Source organism: Mesocricetus auratus, unplaced genomic scaffold (assembly GCF_017639785.1).
Source record: "Mesocricetus auratus isolate SY011 unplaced genomic scaffold, BCM_Maur_2.0 Super-Scaffold_100013, whole genome shotgun sequence".
Taxonomy (NCBI): Eukaryota; Metazoa; Chordata; class Mammalia; order Rodentia; family Cricetidae; genus Mesocricetus; species Mesocricetus auratus.
Genome location: NW_024429196.1, coordinates 58,774,693 through 58,800,041, shown reverse-complemented (window position 1 = coordinate 58,800,041; position 25,349 = coordinate 58,774,693). Strand labels below are relative to the sequence as shown.

Sequence of the window (25,349 nt, the reverse complement as noted above, 5' to 3'; positions counted from 1 at the left end):
ATCAGAAAGGATTTGTCATATATTCTTAATTTGAAAAGACATAGTATAACTTAAGGGATATATAAAAATGAGTATCTCAGCTGGGGAGTGGTGGTGCACCCCTTTAATCCCAGCACTAGGGAGGCAGAGGCAGGAGGATCTCTGTGAATTTGAGGCCAGCCTAAGTCTACATAGCCAGTTCCAGGGCAGGCTCTAAAATTACAGAGAAACCCTATCTCGAGGAGAAAAAAAAAAGGTTGTCATTCACAAATCAATCATTCCTTCAATACTGTGTTCATGGGAGAAAAAGTCTTCCAGAGCTGGAGGTGTGGCTCACTGGTTACAGCGCTCGCCTAGCAAGCATGAAGCCCTGGGTTCTATCCCCGGCACAGCACATGCCCCCCTGCATGGTGGTGCGTGTCTACAATTGTGGGAGTCTAAGACCAGCCTGGCCTGCATCTAAAAAGACAAAGTATCAGTAATGGTCTTTCCAGATTTGCAGGGATATTTTCTTTTCAATTCACATTACTCTTTTGATTCATTTTCTGAGGGAAAATGATTTTTAAAACCTAACGGGGGGGGGGGTTCAGGAGATGGTTCAGCAGTTAAGAACACTTGCTCTTGCAGAGGACCCAGGTTCCGTTCCCAGCACCCACATAGTCGCTCACAACCATCCATAACTCCAGTTACAGGGAGTCCAGTGCCCTCTTCCGACCTCCTTTTGCGCTAGGCATGCATGCGGTGCAGAAATGGGCAAGCACAACTTAAAATAAAAATAAATAAATCTTTTAGAATGCTTTGAAATAGTATAGGAAAAAGTAAATTTTAACTCCTTAGGGCTACTTTCTTTGTAACTCTTAAAGGTGTGTGACAAATTACTTTTTTTCTTCAAATGCCTCATTGTCTACCATGAATACAATCATAGTGTGATTCTGATTTACCAGCTGGTGGCAGATTATTGACATAAACTGCTTGCTAACACCATAACATGAGCAACTGTGACTCCACCACTGAGTGTTCTGGAAAGCCAAGGAAGACATGCTCCCAAGCTTTTCCAGCTAAGCTAATGTGTAGGGGTAATCCTGCCCAAAACGAAGACACATGCCAACCAGCAAATACAGCTCAGTTTATCCACTGTTTACATGGTGCTGGAATGGGGTATTTATAGTGTTTTATATCATGCTCTGTAATCCCACAGCGTAGATCTGATTACTCTCAGCTTACATGTGTGAAAAGGATCTGCTTTTTATAAACAAAAGCAAAACAAAACAAAAACCTGCAGTGTGAAACGAAAAGGCAGTTTCTAATCGAGTCATGAGCTGCAAACCCAAATCCAGTTCCGCGTCTACACCCATCAAACAGGTGAAGTCACCCTGCCTTATTTCATCCATCTGTCTTCAGTGACCACTGACTGAGAGAGCATTCAGTGATGCACCAGGCACTTAGTATGCAACAACAATAACAACAAGAAGAAATTTATAAAAGGACCAAAAGGCCTCCCGAAGCTTAACACTCCAGCATGAAAAAACCTGATTTCACTCACTTTTAGGAAAAATAAATAGTAAGTGCCTGATACCTACTGGACACCTGATAAACATTAGTGAGTTTTCTTTTGCCTTTTACAATGGGGGAAGAGAGAGATCTAAACAAATAAAAAGTGAACCCAATGGAAGTAATAGACTATATGTCAGTCCCAAAGGACAAAACAATTTTACTTAATGAAACAAACTGCAAAATAGCAAGAGTGCTGTGGGACCCTGACCTGGGTTTGAATCTCAGCTTACTAGCTGGAATAACCCTAGACAAAGCAGCCACATCTCCCTAGGCCCAGCTTTTTTTTATGTATAAGATGGAAGTAACGATGACCTCATTAGGTGGATGCGAAGTTGAAATGAGATGAATGTTACAATGATGATGACTAGGACAGTCTCATCAGGTCCTATCTTCCAAATCTCTGAAACAGTAAGTATATGCACTTGCCAGCGTTGTTAGGAGAGCAGCAGAGAAAATGCACAGGACTTGTTCAACACTCGCAACACCTGCTTCTTTAAAAAAAAAAAAAAGCTGGGAAGAAAAGCCATCCCTGGAAGAGCACTATGCTCCTAGTACCAGGCGCCAGGCAGAGAGTTTGCCGGAGGGAGATCAGATGCAGGTGGTTGTGAAACGACTAATGCAACTGAATCTGAGTCACCCGGGGTGACGTCCAGAGTGTGTGGATTATGTGGGCCCTGGCTCTGGCTGCCTCTCTTTCAGGCACTTCCAGCTTTACCGGAGGCTGAGGAGCGCAAAGCAATGCAGTGCAAAGGGATTTACCACTGCTTTGCAGGTTTCTAGAGGAAGGCCAGTTAGCTGTAGAGGATCAAAATGACTTGGGGGTTATTATCAGTAAAAAGCCATTAAATCCAGACTTGCCTTGCCCTGCTGGGGACAGGTAAGAAAGGCCTAGGTCCTTTTCTCCTTGTGAACAGAGACAAAGCAGCAGCCCCAATGCCAGAATGGAGAAAAAGTCAGGAGCTAGGCTCAGGTGCCCTGAGAACCTGGGCAGGTCCACTGCGGTAAGACCTGGTATGCAGGAGAGTTTTCCTGATAGGCATGCTCAACTGCCAACATTATGCACACAAAGCACCCTAAAAGAGTTTCCCAGACCAAAGAGGAATGGGTCCAAGCCTGCCAGGTAGAGGACTAACTTGAACCCAGTTTGTTGCCTGTTACCCAGGCACACCTGCTCGCACCTCTCAAAGGTGGCTCACCTGAATCAAGAGCTTCATAGCCCAGTGTTAAGCCACAATGTGATTCAGCTTTTCAGCAAGTCCACACTGAAAGAAAAGACTTCATTGTGTGTGCACATCAGTGCCCTGGCTCAGAGCAATGAACAAACCCTAAGCGCTCAGCTCAGTGCATCCTATATCAGATGCCCTGGGATGTATTCTCTGCTTTGGGTCATGGTGGTCACAGCAAAGTACCAATGTTCTAATCACATTCTCCCTCTTAAAGATGTCACCAAGGCCCCAATAGGACAAACTGCTCAAATCCTAGGGTTCCTATGACCAGGAGCTAGAAAGGTCAACTTCTGTCCTATCTGACCCCGGCTCTGAGTAACCCATAAAGCCTGTTATCTTCTAGTACATGTCTTCAACAGCAAATTATACCCCGAATGTCCAAACCAACCTGCCCTCTCTTGCTGGGACCTCAGGCCCTGCTTACGCTTTTCCTGGAAGTGCAGACCCAGTGCAGAGTACCTTCTCAAAGCCTGGCCTTCCCATGGGAACTTGGCTCGGGGTCCATAGCATTGTGGATTCCTTTCACAACATAAACTCCCTAAAGGCGAAAACCACCATGTTTCACGTGCCAAAACCAAACCAAATGCCCTAGACACTACAGCTGCTCAATTAAGGCTATTTCAAGTGGAGGTGAAGGCAATCAAATTGTATGTAATGCTCTCATCAAGCAATCATCAAGACACATGAATTGAGTTAAGTAGTAGGCCGCTCCAGGGACCAAGGTGTACAGAGATCATCTCCAGAGAAAATGACAAAATGACTGGGGGTGTAACTCCTCAGAAGAGGGCACACCTAGCATGTGTGAGACTCCAGAGTTTTATACCCAGGACCACAGCAACAACAAAAAACACCAGAGAAGAAGGGGGGACAGGGAATTATTCCCAAGACTATGGATATGGGCCATAAAGCTTCCTGAAGAAACTACCGCTAGCTGTATGATGTTAGAAACATAAATGTCTCCAAGCCCCAGTTTCCCTCCTGTAAAAGGAGAAGGGGCCAGAGAGATGGCTTGGGGGGTTAAGAGCCGAGTGTTCCTATACACCCGCGTGGCAGCTCACGACAGTCCTTGTTAACTCCAGTTCCAGAGTATGTAATAACCTCATCTAACCTTCATTTGTACCCGGCATGCACATACTACACTAACGTGGGCAAAACAGTCATACGCACACACATTAACCTAAAAGCAGTATTCTTGTTAAATAAAAGGGAGAGAAAAAGAGCTACATCCTGCCAGGTAGTGATGAATATTGCATATAGGTCATAAATGGTACCACGGTACCTCCCCCCAACCACCTTGCCCCACTGGCCACATATACAAAAGGAGTGAAGCTTTCAGATGCCTCCCCCCATCCTTGTTCCCCAAAACCCTGCTTCAGCTTAAGAGGACCTCACTTCCGCCTGCACACTTATAGCTCCACTGTAGCAAGATTATGACTTATCCAGCCCACGGCTCACTCTTATTCACAGCTACATTCACTCTGTGAGGACTGACAGACAAGGTACCATAATACATAAATGTTCCATGTTGGACTCCTAGTATTCACCGTGTGTGTGTGTGTGTGTGTGTGTGTGTGTGTGTGTGTGTGTGTGTGTGTGTTGGCAATCAATTCCAGGGCCTTGTACAAATGCTAGAATACTGAGCCATAACCCTAGCCCAACCCTTGTAACATTGGGGGAGGGAAGGGTTGAGTCTCTGTCCTTTTAAAAACTTCTGCTCTCTAATGAACTTACAAGTGCCAATTAGCAAAAGGAAGTTTACACAGTGTCTGATTGGATTCTATTTGCCACAAAAATCTTCCCAACTTTCAATGATCTTTCGACAAAACCTCTGCAGTGATAGGGAGCAAACACCCTGCTGATGGGCCATACATCCAAGCCCCTCAGTTATTGCTTAACATATCTGGCAAGATAATCCACAGCCTTGAAATGGCAATCTATGAAAGATAACCAAGCTGGACACGGTGGTATATGGCTGCAATCCTAGAACTAGGAGACAGAGGCAGGAGGCTCACTGCAAGGTCCATGCTAGTCTAGTACATAGTGAGCTGCAAGCCAGCTCGGTCACATAAAAGATGCCACATTTCCAGTTTGCATTGCACTTTGCTGAATACGGTTCCATCTCTCTTGCTTAATTTTCCTCTTGGGCATTTGTTCTCAACCTGCCTCATGCTTTAATTTACACGGTTCCTCATGTTGTGGTGACCCCCAACCATAAAATTATTTCCTTCAGTTTTTGCTACTGTGATGAATCATAATGCAAATGTCTGATACACAGGGTATCTGATATGTTATCCCCATGAAAGAGTTGTATCACACACACACACACACACACACACACACACACACACACACACACACACACACACACCAGAATCACGACCTACAGAGGTTGAAGACTGCTGCTCTAGGGTTGACAGCATTCTCCCAAGCACAGGCTGGTCCCACCATGACTTTACCTGAAAGCAACTGAAGCCTATGGCAGCCTGCAAAACTAAGTACCAGTCAGTATCTCTCCCATCTCCATCTCCCCTCCCCTCCAGTCATCTCCAAGTGTCTCATTCTGTCCCCAGATCAGCTTCACATTTTCCTGCGTCAGTGTGTGCACGGCTCCGTCAGCCGAGAAGTACATCTTGTTTCTCCTTCCCGCCTGCTTCTCCACATGGCAAACCCTTCACGGCTGAGCCCTCACTTCCTCTTCCCCCAGCCACTTCCCACTGGCATCTCTGCCACATTGTCTTGCCAATCGCCAAGCACTATGGAAGTTTAAACCAGGAATCATACCGGTATTCTTGCTTTCCCAGAGCCTGGTCCCTGGGCTAGGTGTCAAGGCAGAGTGGCCAACACAGGCATACTGATTGAGACAACCCAAAGTTGAGAAACAAAGAGCACAAATTTCTCCTAATCCAATTTGCTTCTCACTGGACTTCCGCTAAAATTATCAAACTGCCATGAGCAAAATCACAATGACTATAGTAACAGAGAGCACAGGCAGGCCAGTGATAATTGAGCTGGTAGCATGTAAAACTGAAATTCCGTTGCTTCGTAACAGTCCTCCTTCATGGACCCACCAGATGCAGGGAGCAAAGTTGAGGGCTCACAGCAATCCAGGCCCAGTTCCACAACTAGTCCAGGCCCCCTGTAGAGAACAAAGCACTATGGTGAGCCCCACCCTCAAAGCACTGAGGAATATTGGATGTTCTCTGATGCTACTCAAACCCACGTGCCTCCTGTTTATGAAGCAAAACAGATCAACAAGGTGGTTCATGCCTCTCATCCCGGCACTTGGGGGCTAAGGCTGAAGGATTAAGAATCCCAGGTCAGCCTGGGCTACAACAAGAGTTCAAAATCAAAGAACAAGAAAATCAACAAAGAAACTGAAGGTATCTCATTTGATCCAGGCAAATCTGAAGACGACAGGATTTATTAGATCAATTCAGTTGTCCCTATTTCACATTGCAGATTACTGAGCTCTGAAGATCACCAAAATACCAGTTCAGAGCAAATTCTCTTGGGAGGCAGAGGTAAGTAAATCTATGTTTGAAGCCAGCCTGGTCTACAGAGTTTCAAGACAACCAGAGCTACACAGAGAAGCCCCGCCTTGAATAGCCAAATGAAAAAGAGAATAACCAGTGATTACGGGATGTGGCGCCATGGTGCATACTTTTAGTCCGAGTCTTTAATCCCAGCACTTGGGATGAAGAGACAGGTGGGTCTCTGAATTCAAGGCCAGCATGGGTCTAGAGAAAGGGAGTTCCAGGAAAGACAGGACTACACAGGGAAACTCTTATCTCAACCAAAAACAAACACACAAACAACAACTAGAATCCAAGTGATTACAACAAAAACAAGGTTCTTCAAGACCCTGCAGAAATCCAAAGCTTTTTAAAAAAAACTCATTTAGAGAAAGCATGCAGTTTCTACTCTAGTCAAAATTGGACATCATACATGTTTTACTTTAAAACAGAACTCCTGAGCTGTCCATGATATTAACATGGGTGTTCATGGGAAAGGTTCAAGATAGCCTACTAGCGCCGGGCCGTGGTGGTGCACACCTTTAATCCCAGCACTCCAGAGGCAGAGGCAGGCAGATCTCTGTGAGTTCGAGGCCGGGCTGGACCGACAGCCTCCAAAACAATACAAAGAAACCCTGTCTCATAAAAACAACAACAACAACAACAAAGATAGTCTACTAGCTGGCAGAAAAGACCAACCTCCTACCTCCTGCTACATGAAATACCAACTATTCTCCAAGGTTACCTTTCCAGAGAGACTTGGGAAAATCCCCTTGCCCATGTTTTTTTGTTTTTCTGAGACAGGATTTCTCTATATTGCTTTGGAGCCTACCCTGGCACTCGCTCTGTAGACCAGGATGGCCCAACTCACAGAGATCTGCCTGCCTCTACCTCTGGAGTGCTGGGATTAAAGTCGTGCGCCACTAATGCCCGGCTTTTCCATGGGTTTTGTTCACCCTATCTACAGCTGTGGCTCTTCCCCCTTTTGTAGTGTCTCCCTACACCCCCTTTCTAAAAGCACCCTATAAGACAGCTGCTTTGCTTAAAATCTGTGCAAGGTAGACACTATGTGAGTCTCCAATCTTTCCTTCTGACCACCACAGAGGGAAGAGTGGTCATCTAGCAGGGATGGTAGGTCTAGCTCACTACATTTAGTGGGGATAGCAGGTCTAACACACTACATCTAGCAGGGGTACAGCAGGTCTAGCTCACCACATCTAGCAGAGACAGAAGGTCCAGCTCACTACATCTAGTGGGGATAGTAGGTCTAACCCACTCCTGCAGGAAGAGTGAAGTATTTCATGGGTGAGAAGTTTCCAGGAGTCAGAGACCCTATCAAAGCACACCTGTTCTTGTTCATCAGTCCCCTTGGTATGTATATTTGGAAAGGTTCTGTATGAAGAAAATTTCAGGGAACAAGTTACTCTTTTATGAGAGGCAGATTGGTAGCCAAGGCCCTGGGGGTCCACTGTCTGAATCTACTACAGGTCTCAAATTCCTTATCTGAATCATGGGGATAAGAACTATACCTACATCAGTGGGTCAAAGAATTGTGAAGCATGAATGAAATGACACATGTGAAGAATTTGGGACAATGGTAACTAGTATGTTCTCAATACATATTAGCTATGACTGCTGTGCCTACCATCATGCCTAGAGTTATGTTTATGTAACAAATTACCACCACCCAAAAGGGTAAAATTGAAGCGTAATCACTTTAAGTTGTGGCAGAGGGGAATTACATGGATTAAGGTGGGTAGGAAAAGAGATTTTTTCACTTAGGCTGTACCTGGTTCAAAGCGGATGCGTACCCTGGAACTCGAATGCTGTTTGCTGAATGTCTCCAAGGTACTCCAGACAGAGTGGTGTGGTACTGACTACCCATGTGCTAGTGTCTCCTGTTCAAGACTAGATTTCTAGTTGGGTGTGGTAGTGTACAGGTGTTACCATAGAACTCTGAGGCCGAGGCAGAAGGATCAGGAGGTACAGACCAGCCAACGTGTAGAACTCCCCCCACACCCTCAAAAAAGACTGCTTTCCGTATTCCATCTTCTGCAGTGAAATGACACACAGTACGCCACAGCAGCTATCTATCAGACTTCCTGAGACGAGCCAGCACAAACAGCACTCCCACAACAATCAAGTGCACCTCAGCTTTTTAAAGTTACATTTCACTGACTTGCTGTGTGTGGGTACGATTGTGTGTGTATGATGTGTATTCGTCTGGGTGCACATCGGCCACGGTTCGTGTGTGAAAGCCAGGACAACTTACAGGGGTCAGTCATCACCTGCCACCCTGCTGCTCCCAGCAATCAAACTCGGGTCATCAGGCTCCTTAGCCAGCACCTTTACCCACTGGGCCACCGCAACACCACCCTCGCTGCTGCTTATCTCCCATCATCCTCCAGCTGCTTTTGAATATAAGAGCCTGGCCAGTGCTAACCACTGCCCGCCCACCCCCAACATACATATAACATTGCCTTCTCTTCTTGGATACAAAATGAGATGGTCATGTGATCACGAACCATCTACTCTTACAATGACAGTCACAATGAGCTTAACACCGTTATTCACCCACAGCTGCACCACTTCAAAAAAGAAGTGTGTACTGGCTGTCTGTTCTTGTTATTTATTAATCATCTTCATCATTCTGATTTACTGCTGCAAAGAAAATGACTTAGCATCTCAAAACCCACAGTTTTATATAATGAACTTACTATGACTTATTTTGAAACTAAAAATACTTTGTCAATTTTCACTGAAAATGGTAATGAAATGACAGGACTTAGAGAACAAAATAAGAATTAAAGCCAGGCAGTGGTGGCACACGTCTTTAATCCCAGCACTTTAATCCAAGAACTCTGGAGGTAGAGGCAGTTGGATCTCTGTGAGTTCGAGGGCAGCCCTGATTACAGAGTGCCAGGACAGGCTCCAAAGCTACACAGAGAAACTGTCTCAAATTTTACAAAGATCAGAGAAAACTGCTTGTAATTCCCAATGTTTAAAACACGATATGAAGAACATGCTAAGGTGTGCTATGCTAAAAAATGCTGAATTAACATTGAAATGTGCCTCCTGCCTTATGAAACCATAGGAAAACATGTATTTCAAATGAGGTTTTTGTTGGGGGAAGTCCTGTTATTTGTCAATAAAGTACTGTTGAACCTATAGGAATCTAGATAGGTGGGGCTAGGAGTCCAGGAGGATTCTGGGAAGGAGAAATACAAGAGAGTTCGAGATGTAACGCCATTGGGGTAGGAAGCCCGGAAACCTCTCCGGTAAGAGACATACTTAGATTAACAATTATGGGGTAATTACTTAAGTCAGAGCTAGCCAGTAAGAAACAAGCAAGGCCAACAGCTTCATAATTCATATAGCCTCCTGTGTGTTTATTTGGGACTGATACGGCTCTGGAACCAGGCTGGCGGGAAAGCGGCTCTGGAACCAGGCTGGCGGAACGGCTCCTTCTAAAGGAAAAAGCTTCTCTTAACAGGTTTTTATAAAATTCTGAGAGACAAGGGCTAGAGATGTGACTCAGTGGCAGAGGGCTTATCTGACACATATGGCACTCTATTCCTCGGCACTCCAAAACCAAAGGTGAGAGGGGATTCTTCCTATCACAGTGATGCACTTCAGCATCACTCTTCTGAGGAAAAAGTACAAGTCTTTTTGCTGCACATAGGTCTTTTCTTTTGTTTTTTCAGAGAAAGGGTTTCTCTGTATTACTTTGGAGCCTGTCCTGGAACTCACTCTGTAGACCAGGCTAGCCTTGAACTCATGGAGATCCACCTGCCTGTGCCTCTGGAATGTTGGGATTTAAGGCGGGCTCTGACACTGCATATTTTTTTTTTGTTTTGTGTTTTGTTTTGTTTTTGAGACAAGGTCTCACTATGAAACCCTCGTTTGGAATTTTCTGTGTAGACCAGGCTGGCCTTGAACTTAGAGATCCACCTGTCTCTGCAGTCTTGAGTGTTTGGCTTAAAGGCGTGTACTACCACACCTGCCAGGCTTACAAATATTCCAGCACCACATTCAGGTTCACAAAGGACAGAGACACCTCAGGTCGCATCATGAGGAACTTCTGCTGCAATTTTAAAGCTTTCACCTCCTTATTTCGTCAGTCTCGGGTTTTCCTTTAAAAAGTTTTCAATGCATCCTTAGGCAGCAGTTGACCTAAGAGACACACACACCTCAGACATGCTAGTGCCCCCCCCCAGTCTGTTAGAGGACCAAAATAAGTGGCAACGGGTGGACTGTCCAAAAGTGGGCTCACATGTTTGTCACCAAAACCTGGATCCTGAATGAACTATTGACACCAATGGCAGATATTCATTACAAGGCAACCATTTAGTGAGGGACATCTACAACCAACCAACCTAAGACGCCCAAACTCACACACGTTAAGGTCATAGTGAGGTGAAGGCCCTCAACGGTTTACACAGTACCCTAGGAATCTAAATCTTCCAATTTTAAATTTCAAAATGTATTATCTGAAATCCAGTTTTATCCCCCGCCCCTACTTCTAAGCTATCTATAACAAGGCTGGTCTTGTCATAATGTAGCAGGGAAGATGACCCTGAACTCTTGATCTTCCTTGCCTCTCTCAAGTACTAGCTAGGTTATAGACCTGGCACTGTGTCACAACCTGCATAGCGGGTTATTTCAATTTTTAAAACTGCATTAATTGTGGTAGCAGGAAACAGAACTCAAGTGCCCCTATTTAAAGAAAACAAAATAGGCAGGGGAAGGATCCCCTCATCCTCCATTAAGTTCTTTATCAAATACAGGCCTGAGGAAAAGTGTAGTTTCTGTTGTAATTCGATTATAGACCAGTGATGTCCAAACATGTAGAGTCCCAAACAAGAGATGGAAAACCATGTACTCCTTAGCGTGGGACCTGAGCTGCCTGGGGGTCCTATGGGCTGTTCACGATCCCTCAATCAACACTGAGAGTGATAAAAAAAGATGCATCTTTGCGACTTGAGGTTTTAATGAATGTTTGAACAGCCTCAGAGAAAAGCACCAACCCAAATCTGGAACATCGATGAGCCTTCCCTGTGAGGCCATCTTACAGGTAGGCCCAAGTCAGGCACAAGGGGTAGCTGTGCAGACAAGAACACTTCCTTCCCCTGGAAGCAACGGTCCTCACTAGGACAGGTTTGGCTACTTGCTGCTTGCTCAGCCCTGGAACGCCATGGAACTTTCTGAGAGTCAGATGGCTGTGCCTCCTTTACATGGCAAGAACACAGGGAACACGCCTGCATGCCAGCCTCCAGTGTGTAGCAACTCAGCAGAAAATACTCCGCCTAGTTCCAAAATGATTTCTGTCAGCTGGGAAGCAAAGTTAGCACTGCAGAGACCTCAAGGATGCCTGGGCAGTGGGTGGTGAATCTGCCACCACCAAGGATACTGATACCAGACAGACAACTGCTCTACAGGGACAAGTTCCTGCTCCCTTGTGGAATTCCAAGGTTCAATCTTTGTCTTTGGCACCCACAGATCTAAGGGGAGAGCCCAGTACACACACACACACACACACACACACACACACACACACACACACACACACACACACACACGTTTATTGTCAAATAAAATATTGAAGAAACCATCTAAGACAGTGAGAGCATCAGGTGACCACTGGGGGCTTCCAATGAAGAACAAAGTTAGAAAATTAGGTCATGAGAAGAGCCCTGAACTGAGCAATCATGAGGAGTCCTAGCTTGGGTCTTACCAGAAGCCTCTTCCCATGAGCCCTTTGCTCATAAACCAAACATAATAAAATTAGAATGAATGAAAACTCACCAGCTCTTAAGACTTGAGTGTACAGGGCAGGTGAAATGCCTCAGTGGGTGAAGGTCCTTGCCATCAAGTCTAACAAGCTGAAGTCAGTCCACATCGCGTTTCAAGAGAGAATGGATTCCCAAGCTGTCCTCTGACCTTCACACACACACACAAATAAATAACAACAACAGCAGGGTGGTGGCGGCACACGCCTTTAATCCCAGCACTTGAGAGGCAGAGGCAGGCGAATCTCTGTGAGTTCAAGACCAGCCTGGTGTACAGAGTGAGTTCCAGGACTGGCTCCAAAGCCACACAGAGAAACCCTGACTCAACAAACAAACAAAAAATAATGATAACAACTTTATGTGTACATCTTATCTGAATACAATTCAAAAGCTCAGACAATGAACAACAAAGTTCCTGTTCCCTTTAGAATCAGGAAACTAAAAAGAGAGGTAGAGGAAAGAAGTCACTCAACTGTTCCCACTAAGAGCCGACCTAACGTCCTCCCTCCCATTATTATGACTTTCCACGCTTTATCCATACATACTCTTTCACTAAATAAACAGTACAGGTAGAGAAAAAGTGAAAAAAATTGATTTTTAAAAGATAAGTAAAACACAAAACCTCATTCATAAGTTTTGCTTAGTCCCACCTTCCAGTCTTAGAAAATCAGAAATGCCAGTGACAGAAGCCATCCAACTCGGTAGGCTCCAGTGACCTTCCCACCTTTATGTTACACCAAGTCCACTTAAGCTCCCCACAGGAACTCCAGGCCACCGAGAGTTCTCAGAAACTAGCTTTCTAACTGATCTTGCAGACCTAAGGAGCTTCCTCCTATCTGTCTGCCTCTCTTTACCGTGGGTAGGCGTAGCCTTTAAAAGGCTAATTTCAAAATGCCACTCCCAGGCCTAATAGGTTTTACAGCTTTCTTAAGCACCTGGTTCTTTCGGACCTCAGGCATGAGGCTCCAGTTTTTTACTACCTGCCACTCTTGCTTGTCTTTTCCTCCTTTCTGAGAAACATTCCCTCTTCCAATCCCAGGGCCTTTGTCCTCTCAAGTATCCTTTTCCTTTGTCCTTCAGGACTCTTCTACAGGATGCTTTACCTGACCTGCCTCCCCGTTGTTAACTTACAGCACAGACATCCATGACACGTTGCCTCTCTGTATGTAAAGCATCCTCTACAAGGCTAGCAAATATCTTTTTCTCCCTAACTACAGCCTTTCATAGTCATTGTTCTTGTCACAAAGTAAGCAAACATTTACAAATATTATGAAAACAAACAAAAATACCATGGTTTCCGTAAAAGTGATGGAAAACTACCTGTTTTCCAAAGAGACTAAATTCTTTCTCTCCTCTCTCTCTCTCTCTATGCAGACCAGGCTGGCCTCATAACCATGGAGACCCTCCCTGCCCTGCTTCTGCTTCCTGAGTACTGTATTAAAGGTGTGTGCTACCACACCCAGCCTGATACGTTATCTTTAAAGAGGGATATGAGGCTTAAATAAGCTCTTGAACACGGCTCAATGAAACTTAATTTTTACAATCTACATACAAATCAAGGGGCTGATGGTACACCTTAGCGGCAGAACATTTGTCAAGCATCTGCATGGCACTGCATTCATCACCAACAATGCAGTCGATCCATAAAGATCCAATTCAGAAGTGTAAATAGAGCATCCTTTAAATTATTCTTGGTATTCAGGTGTGGTATCCTAGCATTCAGATTTAAGGTAAACTCAGGACCAGACTGTACTACTGTACTACACAGTGAAATCCTGCCTCATGCCTCAAAAAGTTATATAGTATCATATAAAACTAGCATTACATATAAACAAATATATAGTATATATTTATGAATTTATATGATTATATATAAATAAAATTATATATATATATATGTGCAATGCCCTAAATTCAATACTTAACATTGCACACAAAAGTAAAGTATACTTGATTTCAAACCTCAAGTGCTTAGCCAAATACATAGATTTAACCATTCTATGGGAACCATAGATGTTCACTGAATGTTTCCATAAAAATCATTCCCCAAACAATTAAATGTCCTTCAGGAAAAGAGAAAATGGCTTTTCAGAAATTTTACTTTCTATGCTGGGCAGTGATAATGCATGCCTTTAATCTCAGCAGAGGCAAGTGGATCCCTGAGTAGAAGCCAGTCTGGTCTACAGAGTGAGTTCTAGAATAGTCAGGGACACACAGATAGAAACCCTGTCTCAAAAATAAATAAAATTTACTTTCTAATCTCAGTACTCCTAATCAGAAAAACAGGCAGATCTTTGAATTCCAGGCCAGCCTGGTCTACACAGAAAGTTCCAGGGCAGTCAGGGCTACGTAGAGTGACCCTGTCTCAAAAATTTTTACTTTCTCCATCTAAAAGAAACTCAGTTAGAATTAAAATTTAGCAACTGGGCATTGGTGGCACACACCGTTAATCCCAGCACTCGGGAGACAGAAGCAGGTGGATCTCTGAGTTCCAGGCCAGCCTGCCTGGTCTACAGAGGGAGTTCCAGGACAGACAGACTCCAAAGCAATACAGAGAAACCTTGTCTCAAAAAACCAAAAAAAGAAAAAAAAAAAGCACCTCTGACTGCATCTGCCAAATCACTGTGTGACCTACAGCTAGCAGGTAGGCATTTAAGATTAAGTGTGTGTGTGCATTACTGAGGGACAACCATGCCCTTGTACCCATTGGGCCGTATTAGTAACTTCATCCTTAGAAAGGATGCTGTAAATTTTTGTTCTTTAATGTTTGTCTCTTTGGTGGTGTTCTCTCTCCTCTCTCCCTCCCTCACCCCTCTCTGTGACTATTTAGCAAGGAAACCCATGCACGCGGTTTTATAATTTTTGTTTTTTGTTTTTTCTTGAAACAGGGTTTCACACACTCCAGGCTTGTCACAAACTATATAGCTGAGGATGACCTTGAACTTCTAATCCTCTCCATTTCCTGAGTTCTGGGTATGAGTCCAGGGCTCTACAAACTGAGCCGTCATGCTGTGTTTTGAAATCCCTTCTCCAGTTTCCCAGTATCATCTCATCTCTATACAAAGCGTGTATCTTTTTAAGAAGGTTAAGACTGGGATGAAGCATTTTGTTCCCTAGCAGTTTCAGTCAGCATAAAGAAAGGACAGTCCCGCCGGGCGTTGGTGGCGCACGCCTTTAATCCCACCACTCGGGAGGCAGAGGCAGGTGGATCTCTGTGAGTTCGAGACCAGCCTGGACTACCAAGCGAGTTCCAGGACAGCCTCCAAAGCCACAGAGAAACCCTGTCTCAAAAAACCAAAAAAACAAAAAAAAAAAAAAAAAAAAAAAGAAAGAAAGAAAGGACAGTCCCCTAAGACAATGGCAAGTCTTCACTCCTATGACCTATAACTAATATCCACCAAGTGTGGGCTTGCACACAGGTGAATGAATCAGGAGTGAGGGAAGATCCGCATCCTGTATGTTTCTGGTTTGGTGTTTTGTTTTAAATCCAAGGAGTAATGGGGGGAAAGAAGTTGAATTATACACAGACCAACACTCCTATTAACTCATACCACTAATGAAGAAAACTCTAACTAAGCAAAGAAAATGGGCCCACTCATTGGAGCTCTGAAATGATCTAGTCTTTGATCTGGGTGCCCATCTCTCCTATTTAATGTAAACTTCAAACCAAGAGCCATGAAAAGTGGCTATAATTAGTAAAGGCCCCAGTGTGACAGCTTTTAGAGCAACCAAGCATTCAAAGTCTTGCCCCCTGCTTTTTTTTTTTTTTACATGAAACTGAGCCAACTTTTATTTTAGGACTTCAGAAATCCAAGACTTTCCCACCAATGTACACCTAGAACCGGACCCTCGCATGAGGGGTGTGCAGGAAAATGTGTATGCCTGTTTCCTTCGCTGCGTTTGTAGCACTATCTAGGCCTCAGCTCCAAATTACATGTGGCTCTTCTCCAAAACCTATTGGATTTTGTATCAGAACCCAGCATGTGCTAAGGCATGAGCACCAGCTAAGCCATCAGGCTAGATACTAGGGATGGAAAAAAAAAAGGCTCCTGAGGAGGGAAAACATTGTGGGGAGGGCTATTCTGTAGGGAGAACATAACAGTCTCCAGAAAACAGGGTTTGGATTTAAAAAAAAGAAAAGAAAAAGGTAAGAAAGGAAACTAGCTGGAGAAGAGTTGGAAACACGGCAGGAAGAACAGCCCATTTGAAAGTGAGGACAATTACTCAGAACGGCGGTGGCGAAGGGAGGCTGGCAAGAGCTGAGGCTAGACACTGCATGTGGAAGCGGCTGGTGGAGGTCCTTGCGGGCCACGTGAAGGCACTGGGCTTTCTTCCTGCAGACACTTTTAAGCGGACAATACACACCACTCTGTGGACAACGCAGGGTGAACCTGCAGAGGGGAGGAACTGGTGACAGGAAATTAACTTAAGAGATATTTGCAACACCCGGAGGGGTTCTGCCCAATGTGGGGACAGTCACGGAAGACAGCGAGGTAGACAGCCTGGCCTGGTTGCCTGGGCACACCTCACACTTCAGATCCCTTTCTGGAAGGGAGGGAGATGACTTTCATTTTTACAAGTACCTGCAGGGTGAGGTGCCTGAGGGTTCCAGCTTGGGCAAAGTTGTAAAAAGAAAGAGCTGGGAGTTGCCCGTTCATAGGTGAGAGAAGAGGACAGGAAAACACCTCAACACTGGAAGCCACAGTCCCTTAGCTTCCTCAAGAAAGGGGCTGAACGGCGACTGCTGAGCTGTGCACCGCTGGTGTGAGAGAAACGCAGGGTCCAGAGGCACATACCACACCAAGAGCATCACAGCCCTGCCTCTTCTGAAACACTGGCCCCTTCACTCCCAACCCTCCAGGCCGCACCAGCTGCCCGTCTGAAAAACCACGGTGGTAGCAGAGGAGCACAACAAGGGTTAAAGCATCTCTCTCCTGACAGGGATGGACATTTCCTGCTGGGGTCCCCTGACCATACAGCATCTGCCTCTCCACCTCCATCCCTGTGTCCTCGTCTTCTTACAGATTCATCCTATCTTGCCACGGATAACCCACCCCCCCTCAAGAAGACATGTCTGGATCAAAGACCCAGCTCAGATAGATAGATAATTATGTAAGAATTTTACAAAAATTTGAGAAAAAAAATGAGAGACTATGAGTGCCCAAAAGCATCAAGCAAGTAAGGGCGAGTTCAAACACTTAAAAGAAATTTAAAAAAAGTATATTCCACATAACTTACAAGATGAAGGAGACCCTGACGGCGTGTAGCTGAAGAGGGATGGGAAAGCTAAGCACCCACAAGAGCGGCTTCCTGTCGGTGGTCTAGGTTGTTTTAGAGGCAGATGAGTTCTGGAACTTATTTACCAACAGGGTTTTCAAATGTATTAATGCCACTCAACATTTTCCCCACCCTCTGATAGCCTGTGAAACCAATTTTGAACCTGCCAACCGAGCTCCCTTACAGGCATGAAATAAAGAATTAACCTACTTTACGGAATTTTGCATCTCCCAACAAAATGCATGCAATACAGAGTGCACATTTAGTCTGCTGGTGACATGACTGTTGTACCGCCCCCTCTTTTCCTTGAGGGTACCAGGGATCAAACCCAGCTCAGCAGAGTAGAGCTGCACCCTGAGTCCAACTGCTGCTAAGTAGGCTTTTTCCACCTTGGTCCTGGATATATCTGAACAATCAAGTCTCCATTGCATGGGAGTGGAGGAGGGATGCCCTGCGATGCTGCATGCATTGCAGGAGGTGTATCAGCATCTGGTCTCTATTCCTTAAAGGCCAACAGAACCCCTCCCCTATGGGGCTGGGGGGCGACCACAGTAAAATATACCCAGACACCATTCCTCTGACCAGTAAGTCCTAAGGTTACCACATGGATTTCTCTTAAAGTCCATCATCCTTAAGCAAACCCCATTAAGAAGAATATGCTAGTTGTGTCTGCTTTCCACACTGAAAGCAAAAAGAAAAAAAAATTCAGTGTGCCATGCCGCCCCCCACCCCCAATTGAGACACTTCTAGGTAAATTCAGTCAGAGGTAAGGGAACTGAAAAAATTCCAGAAAGGAAATCTGGAGTGGATACCCACAAAGTATCTTGAGCTCAAAATACACCACTGTCTTCTATATATAGTTTGACTTTCTGGAACATTAATTTTACCCTCCTAACAATGCCCTGAGGTAGAAAAGCTACTGAAAAATATATATAATCCCATCTGGTGGCAGCAATGTTGCTAAGAGGGGGTTTTGGTGTTTGTCTGAATCCCCTTACCCCTTCAAATTCAAGCAGAGAATTACTTCCAAAAGGATCTGGCCTTATTTTCAAACACCACGACAGAGAGAGAAATCCACAGTACATATTAAATACTAAGTTCACTGAGGCCAGGCTGCTTCCAACCAGCGGTCAGGGGTCAGGATGGACCCAGCTGTAAATCTGTGCTGTTCCGAGTTCAAACTTAGAATTTTTTGCTAAATGTCTTCACAAAAGGAGGTTGAAACTTAGTTCAAGAAGCTACACCTCCCGCCCCCCCCCCAAGGAAATGTAAAAGTAATCCAATGACCAGCTCATCAAAAGCTTTTATAACAATCCTTTCCCAGTCCTGGAAAAGGGGGTAAAGGGGATGAAATACCAAGCAAGCTCAGGGGAAAAACAAATAGAGCATTTAAAAGCTTTATCTAATTACCCCCACTGAGACTTTTTCTCTCCAGTCTGGCTGTCTGACAAAACCAGTGGGGGTTTTAGTTCTTTCTCCACCCAGTGAGCCGCACCGCCCTCCAGGAGCCCTCAGGTGAATTGCTGCAGTAGCAGCCGGTCCGCAGGCCCCGGCCTTTACGGAGGTTTTCGAATTCTCTTAGCATTAGTTGCCTGAATCACACAGAACAAACAGTCTCCACCCTCTCCACTGCTTTGTCTGAAGCACCTATCCGCCAACCAGCAGTCACCTCTACTGATGGGCAGACGCTAACCTGCAGCCCGCAGGCCCATCAAAGCAGGGTGCAGATCTCAGCTCCCTGTCCCCTCCTCCCCCCTTCAGCTGCCAACTAGCAGGGTGAAATCTCCAGGCATGCCGCCCGTCAGACCATGTTGTGGGCACCCAGGGAACTCGACAAGAGAGACCTTGAGAAAAGCTGGGCTGATGACATGGCCTAACAAGACTAACTGCTCACTAGGAAGAGCTCCTCCCCGCCTTCCTCATTCTTCTGCCTCTGCAGCAAAGAAAACACCAGCAGACAGGTTTCCTCTCCTTGGTCGACTTGCCATGTGGGAGTGGGGGAAATTAAAAGCAAGCGATGCATTTCAGAAAGCACATCTCATGCCTCCCTCTGGGTTCAGATGGTGCACCTTTTACCTCTCTCTGATTTCTCCTCCACCCCTGGGCAAGGCAAGCATTCTTTGACCTCTGCATTTGAGAGACAGACTTGATTGTTTCTAGCCAGGAATTACAGTCTAACTCTAAAAACTGAGGGAAAAGACACGGGAAAACCTGCCAATCTCTCAATTATATTTGAATATAAAAAAAATGACTCTACAAGGCCTGTCTGATAGGTCAGAAAGACACGTATAACCTTGAGGCAGGGAAGCTTCTGGCTTTGCAGCAGGCCTGCCACTCAACAGAAATGATAGTTTCCAGCCACCAGTTCAACCCAACCTGCATCTTTCATCTCCATGAAAAACTTCAAGAACCTTGAAGCACACTAAAGGCAAAATGCAAACCACAATACTTTTTGCCTTCTAACATCTGCTCAGTCGTTCCAAATGTATTCTAAGCCTAGAATAATTGTTTTCAAAAGGGTTATCTGTGAGCTGGATTGAATGAACAGAGCCAGAAATGTACAGTAACATGGACCAGGAACAGCCACATCCACAACTCATCTAGGAGAAAAGAAAGCTATTGTGTCTTCATCAGGAAGGACTATATTGTAGTTACTATTGATAACTATAGTGCACTTCAATCTTTTGAATGCAAATAGGTTTAATAAAATACAAAGGTAAAACATCATTTTGTAGATTATGCAGAGTTTCCAAAACAAACATAAAAATCTGTTATTAACTCGAAAGCAGGTGAAGCTACACACATAGCAACAGGGAGGCTCTACCTCTCAGGAGACAAGAAAGACACCCCAGACAAGCTGCCATTTGATACCACAGCACTGGGTCAGAGAATACTGGACTTCAACTGAAGACACTGACAAAAGAAAGATGATTTAAATAACAAAAACAAAAGCCACTTTTAACATCCTACCTTCCTAGGTCAAAAACCATGTAGGATTCAGAAATCAATTAAACCTAGTAAATAATGTAAAACAGGGAAGGACTCCCTTTCAAAAAAGCTTCGGTTAATTTTAGCATCCTTCTGTTTAGCTGCTTAGCAACCCTTATCCTATGACCTTCTAAGCACCACCTACTTTTCAGAAGGATAATGAATAGAAACATCAAAAGGACCCACTTCTCACTGCTTCTAGAGGGCCTGTTTAGCCAATTTTTGTAAAAGTTTATATTAACTATGCCATGCAAAACCCTAAGAGGATAGAATTTTTCAACTTCATTAACCAGGAAATGTACTTAGCTGAAGCTGTTAAGTGATGTTAGCAAGTAAGCACACAATAGCAAGAAAGACTTCCAAATTGACCTAGGAAGTGAACCAACACAGCAATTCAAAACAGAAAAGTAAAAAACAGAAGTCTGCTAACAGCTGCTAGCCAGTGCCTGACTTAGGGCAGATAACCAATAAACAGCTGTGGATCTGATGAGGACTAACACACACTTAGGCTTTATTTTCCTCCTTCCATACTCAAGTACCTGCACTGGATGCAAATAAGCTCTCTTGGATAGTTCTGCCTGAAGAAATCTAAAATAAAGATCCCTCTATCCAAAGGTCACTTGTTGGATGATGTAAATGGTTAGGAATGGATGTACCACCTGTACCAGCTGAGTCAAACAAATGCTCCCCATCACGTCTGCGGTAAGCGTGCTGTCTGAGCTTCTGATGAGGAAAAAAGTTGTATCCAGGGAAACCCAGAGAATATCCCATGTACCACTGAGCATCAGCAGCATTTCTTAGGATAAAGCCTTCCTTAAAAACCAAACACCCTGAAAAAACTACTAGCTTACTTTAAAAATACTCCGTTAAGATTGGGACAGTGTAAGTTAACTAACCTGAAACGGAGAAAAGTTAAATTAACTTAAATCAAAGTACTCCTTTCTCTTGTAAAAATTGGGGAGGGCATTTTTTCACACATTTAAAACTTGATTAGAGACATTCAAAGTTTAATTAATCAGTGTAACTAAATACATCAAAGCAAGACCCATCAGGAGATACCCCAATGGGCAAAGGTAAAACAAAACAAAAAATTCTAAATCTCTAAAACGAGTCCACCCTTGCACGTAATGTTTGAAGAGTATACTGAACTCTTTCCATAAAAACTACGGCTTCTTTAAAAAGAATGTACATAATTTTCTTTAGAATTTAAACCAAGACTTTAGCCTCCAACTCAGACTTCCGGGTTAAATTACCTTGGAAACTATACCTGCCTACTCAAGAAAGCATCAAACTTCGAGGATGTGAAAAAAACATCAACACATTCTTTTCTTGGCTGCTCTCATTTCTCCACCTTCCACTCAAATTAACTATTGCACAATACGCTCGCACTCAGACACAGACCACCACATTATCTGAAGAAGTAATCTCACAACCAGGGGATGCACAAGCAGCAAGTCAGCCTTTGCAGAGATCATTTGCTGAAACACTTTGCCAACTTCTAACATCCAACAGGCAAACTTTCTTCCCATAAGCTTTAACAAGGGTATGCTTAGCTCCAAAACAAGACCGAGGGCTGAAAACCTGAAGGCAAGGTTTCCAACATAACCCAAAGTTTGTTTTTTATTCACTCCTGTATCGGTCTCCTCCACCACCATTACACCAGCATCCCCCAAAGAAGAAAATCCCCTCCAAAGTGCCCCGAATGTGTGCTGCTGTTGGCTCTGAAGCCGTGTAGAATTTCGTAATGGAATGTGAACTGCTCGTCCGGATCTGGGCTCACGTTCTATCTCTGAACCAGTAAGGAGCGAGGGAGGGCAAATCTGCTGAGCAAGGAGAAATAACTTTCCTCCTCTTTTATAACCCATCACGGATGCACCGAGGACGAGGGACGCAAGCTGCACGCGGCGCCTGTCAAGTGGCCGAGCTCGAGCCCAGTGGGGTCCCCGCGCCCCTGGACCTCGGGCCCGCTGCCCGCAGGCACCGTCGCTGCGCCCCGCACTCACCCTGGGCCAGAGAGCGGGTCACATCCTCGAGGCGACCCTGGCCCTGAACAGAAAACACACCGCCTCCCAGGGAGGGGGCCGGCGACGGGAAGGACCTCCCCTGCTCCTTAGCAACCATTAAGGTCGCAGTTTCCTAAGAGACCGCGAACTGGGTGGGGGAGCGGAGAGCAGGGCCTGATGTGGGGGGGCTGCCTCTCGTCGTCGTCGGTTCCCCACCACCACGGTCACCGGCTTCCCCCACCCTCCTCGCTCGGCGGTGCGGGCCGGGATGCGAGGAGAAAACGAAGCCCCAGAACTCCAGAAAAATTGGTCCAGCGGGCGGCGGACAAAAGTTTCCTAGCGCGCTCCACAGCTGGGCGGTGGGGCGGGCGCCGGCCCCGCCTCGGATGCTCCCGGCCTCCTTCCTGTGCTCGTGACGGCGCCGGGCGCGAGCCCCCCCTCCGCGATGCAGGCTCGCCCCACGCCGGGGGCTCCCCCAAAACTCGTACCCAGTCAACCTCAGAGTCACCAACAATACGTGTCGGCCCGGCCCGGGTCGCCGCCTCCCCTCTAGCCCAGCGACGGTGGTCGCCCGCAGCCCCGCCACCAGCCGGGAGCCCGCAGAGGGCTCGGGGCTGCCTGCAGCCCCTCCCGGCCGGCGCCGTCCGCCCGGGAGGATCAAAGTCCGCAGAGCAGGGCGCGGCGGATGCTCCCACTGAGCAGCCCCGAACGGGCAGCCCCCGCGCCTGCACCCCGGGTGGGCACCCCCGGATACCTTGCGGCGGCGGGCGGGCTCCGTCATCTTCGTGCTTCCCGACCCGAGAGAGACTAGAAAGTATGTAGGAGAAAAGTTTCCCCTCCCACATGGGGGGGGAGGATGTCGGGGGAGAGAGGGCGGAAGATGGAGAGCAGCTCTGGGAAGATGTTTCTGGCCCGCGGTGCGCGCACCATCCGAGTCCCGGCGGTACTGGTTAAAAATAAACTCGGCGGCGCGGGTCGGGCCGGATTCCTGCGCTCGGACGGCTAATATGGATGCGCATCAGGTCCCGCTGGCGGGGCGCTGCGGCGGCTCGCGCAGGGAGCTGGTTGGCAGAGCCGGCGGCTCGGGAAGGGGAAAGGAGCGGAGGAAGGGGAGGAGGAGGAGGAGGAGCGGCCGGGCGCGCAGCCCGAGGGGAGAGGGCTGCCCAGCTCATCCCGGCCGCCCCTACCCCGCACCCCCAACCGAGCGCATGCTGCGCGGCGTGGGGCGCACGGGTCCTTTCTGCCAAACACCGAGTTTAGAAGTACACCGCGCTGTGCACATTTCACCCTCCCCATCCCCAAAAAGTTCTTTAAAAGGTCGCTCCGGCAGTGCCCGGGACATCTCACAGTCACCCGAGTGCCGCAAGCGGGGACCCGGGACGCGTACTTACGGCCCGGCAGGGTGCTGGGCTGCCAGGCATGATGCGGTAGGGACCGGTGGGCTTCGGGGAGAGAACGAGGAGAGATGCAAACTTGTTCCGGAAAAGGAATCAAAATGGCGTTTCTGGATGTGCAAAGTTCATCAACTCCGCAGTCACTTCCCCTCCTCCTCTTCTCCCATAGGGAGGGAGGTGGGCGAGGAGCTGGCGACCCCGTTGCCCCAGCCGTCTTCTCGGCCCCCGCCTCGGCCCCCCGCCCCGCTTCCTCGCCCGCACGCTCGGAGACTCGCTCTCCCCCTCTCACCCTGATAAGTAGACACATCACGTGTTGCTCCTGCGAGTCTCCTGGGGACGTGTTACAGAGCTGCCGCAGCAGCCGCGGCGGCTTGAGCTGGGGGAGTCGAGAGGACCGCGGTACCCGGCTGTCCCTGTCGTCACCCCCGCCCCAATTTTAGCTAGGCAACCGCAGTTGCCACTATCCCAGGATGGACGGAGGTGGAGTCCTCACCATACCCCCTACAGCAGACCTAAATCTGCCCCACGCCCTCCCTAGGCGCCGGGGGCCAGGGGCGGGCCCTGCCTCCCGAGGGGAAGGGTCTTAGCGACTGCAGCTGAGCGAATTTCCGACGCACCCAGCGCTCACTGGTGACCACTATCTCCGGCTACCGCGCCCCCTCCTCTCCAGCCCCTCGCTGCCAGTGGCTCTCAGCCCGCGGCTTTCCATCACTTTACAACACGGTTTGTTTCACTATTTTAACAGAGTCCAGGGGAGAGGCAGAGATGCGGAGAGAGCTTGGGGGGACGCCTGGGAGGCCCAAGAGAGGGTAGTGTGCTGAAGGTGGACCCCAGATCCGGCTCCGGTTCCCTTAATCTGAAAACAGTGCCCCACCCGCACAGTTCCTTCAGTACGTGGTCCTCGCCCTGCATCCAGGTGGGGCGAGTAGAGGATGGGGCCGGAGATTAAAGAGCAGGCGCTTCACCCCGCCCCCAACCTCTTGCAGTTTCTCTCCCAGGTTGGTCCTTCCCACCAGCGCAGCGACTTTGGCGCGTGCTTCTCTTCTGACAAACGCAAGGGCCCAACACTTTTGTCATTTTGCCTTCTAACTTTGCCTACAAATGATGCTTCGGTGGAGGCTGCCTGCCCGAGAGGGGCCTAAGGATGGCGTCTACCTCCACCTTGTCCCCACCCCGCGACGGAATGGCTGGTGCTGTGTCATCCACGTCTCCCTTCAAGGCGTCAGGGAAGCCACATGCAATATCTCTTTCTCTCAGAGAGCTCCTGTTTCAACTCTGAAAAAGCACGGGTCCTCCTGCGAGCCTCTCTCCATCCCCGGGGCTCCTGAAGCCACCCACTGCCTTGGACCGAGTTATCACAGAACCCAGAGAAACCAGGCCTCTGCTGTGCTTCCTCCATAAGGCAGCTGACATGTTTCCAACTAGTAAAACAGTTTCTACTTAGCTTCCAAAAGGGGTTTGTTCTCGGCCTGTGGATACATCTTCAGACAGATAAGAATGATAGTTACCTTTATACACACACCAAAATTCTGAAGGTGAAAGCACAGAAAGCAGGGCTATAAAATTATGCATTTGGGGACTACTGAGTTGATGTTATACATGCAGAAAGCTTGCTAGACACTGCTTA

The 25,349-nt window shown here is 46.9% G+C and overlaps 1 protein-coding gene and 1 pseudogene across 7 annotated transcripts in view; one reads left to right on the top strand and one right to left on the bottom strand.

The window, feature by feature from the left end:
- The window catches only part of Rreb1 (ras responsive element binding protein 1), a 178,185-nt gene that overhangs the window by 101,491 nt on the left and 51,345 nt on the right, over positions 1 to 25,349 (bottom strand). For 2 of the 7 annotated variants that reach the window (XM_013110607.3, XM_021224985.2), the window contains exon 1: positions 23,720 to 23,844. The exons of 1 other annotated variant lie outside the window; for it this stretch is intronic. The gene's annotated coding sequence lies outside the window, so the exon portion shown is untranslated. Of the gene's footprint in view, positions 1 to 22,328; positions 22,447 to 23,082; positions 23,197 to 23,715; positions 23,845 to 24,011; positions 24,103 to 25,349 lie in introns of those variants that run through there. 4 more of the 7 variants (XM_021224983.2, XM_021224984.2, XM_005066378.4 and 1 more) reach the window with 4 other exon arrangements.
- Positions 23,336 to 25,349, top strand: part of LOC101840611 — a 64,354-nt pseudogene continuing 62,340 nt past the window's right edge.